The sequence below is a fragment of the Euprymna scolopes genome, chromosome 32 (assembly GCF_053919585.1).
Source record: "Euprymna scolopes isolate OS-2025 chromosome 32, ASM5391958v1, whole genome shotgun sequence".
NCBI lineage: Eukaryota > Metazoa > Mollusca > Cephalopoda > Sepiida > Sepiolidae > Euprymna > Euprymna scolopes.
In genome coordinates, this window is record NC_136513.1 from 4515741 (window position 1) to 4517500 (window position 1760).

A 1760-nucleotide genomic window follows, 5' to 3' on the forward strand; every position below is an offset into this window, starting at 1 on the left:
TTCCTATTTCATTTTTCTGTGTTTTTCTTTTCTTTTTTACTTTGTTATTGTACATTTTCGTGAAGGAAAATATTTCTGGAATAATAAATACATATTGTAGGGAAGTTATATTAAACAACTAATAAAAACATTAATAGATACAAATTGTTTGCAATACATTGTACTAATGTTATCGATCAAATGTGAGACAGTTTTTAGAAGACCTTGTGATATATTAGTTCTTTATGACTCTATATAACTTGACACGTACATATATTTCAGCTGCAGCATGTTGCACAAATCGCAGGCAATGAACCGGCTCGATGCCATAAAACAAAGCCAGAAAATGATGAAATCTGCAAAAATATTCCAGAAATCGTAAGTAAACAGTTGTTACGTGTTTACCCATAGGAGATCGACAAACCAAATAAAAGTAATCACTATGGCTATGACAACAGCATATTCTTTTCCTTGTTTTGATTCTCGGGTATACATCCATTGATATCTTATATGTTTTTTATGTAGAGTGATGTGGTTCTCGGTTGATTAATTGTGTGTAACTGTATCGGATATATACTCGAGATTCAAAACAATGAAAAGAACATGCTGTTGTCCTTGCCATAGAAATTACATACGTGTGCGGATATTCATATTCCTCTGCGTGTTTTTTTTTTCACTTTACAACAATTAATAAAAGAATCCGTGAAAATGAGTGCTATTTTATTATAAGAACTAGATGCATGTATATATGTGTATGTGTGAGTCAGTGTATGTGTGTGTTTATTTATCTGGAATATATATATATATATATATATATATATATATATATATATATATATATATAATAAAATAAATAAACAATGCATCTTATTCTTGAATAAATTGATTCTTAATTTTTTGTGGAAAATTTCAGCTAGATCAGACAATTGGAAGTGCGTAGCAATGGTTTGCTACAATACTTCATTTTCTTGTTCTCTTTCGGTGGAGGAGAAATCCTTCACGACTGAGACAATTTTTATTTTTGTACCTTTTCTCCACGTTAAAAAACGACCCTGGTGTCTAACTCTGTCCCGTGGGGAGGCATAGTAAATAGGTACAATGATAAATCGGAAAGTGTCAAATATACATATTAACATTCGGGGCAAATACGTATAATTTATTCTGAGAATCAGTTACTAAATTATATAAAGATTGAGTCATATATATATATATATATATATATATATATATATATATATATATATATATATATAATATTAAGTTGAATGTGTGTGTGTGTGTCTGGTCACGAATAGGCTCCTATATGGTTGACTATTTTAAAAAAACTGATCACATATAATGATAGAAGATGTATCGAAACACAGGAATGGGTATGTTTGATCTGGCAGAACGGTGGTTCATTAAAATTGTGAGGTCTACGTTCGCGCCTGATCCACAAAGTATGGAAATCAAAAATTTAAAAATTAAAAAAAAAAACGTTTACAGGTGTTTTGGATATAGATGTACATAAGAATACTTTTATAGGTATGTTTTAACTTAAATAGGGATGGTATAATAAAATTGTGAGATCTTCGTTCGCCTCTGGGCTCCATACAATGGAAATAGGCACAAACTTTAATAAAGATTTTTTTATCCATATACGTAAGTATACTTTGATAATTATGTTTCAGTTTGAAGAAATATGGTATAATAAAATTATGGGGTGTTCGTTCGCGCCTGACCTCCATAGAATGGAAATATGTCACAAAGTTTAACAAAGTTTTTTAATATAGATCAACAGA

General features: G+C 29.8%; 1 long non-coding RNA gene across 1 annotated transcript in view; it reads left to right on the top strand.

Annotated features, from left to right (window-relative positions):
* The first annotated feature begins 266 nt into the window (after nt 1-266).
* The window catches only part of LOC145256100 (uncharacterized), a 4493-nt gene continuing 2999 nt past the window's right edge, over nt 267-1760 (top strand). Inside the window, exon 1 of the long non-coding RNA XR_013863932.1 lies at nt 267-357. This is a non-coding gene — a long non-coding RNA (uncharacterized LOC145256100). The remainder of the gene's footprint in view (nt 358-1760) is intronic.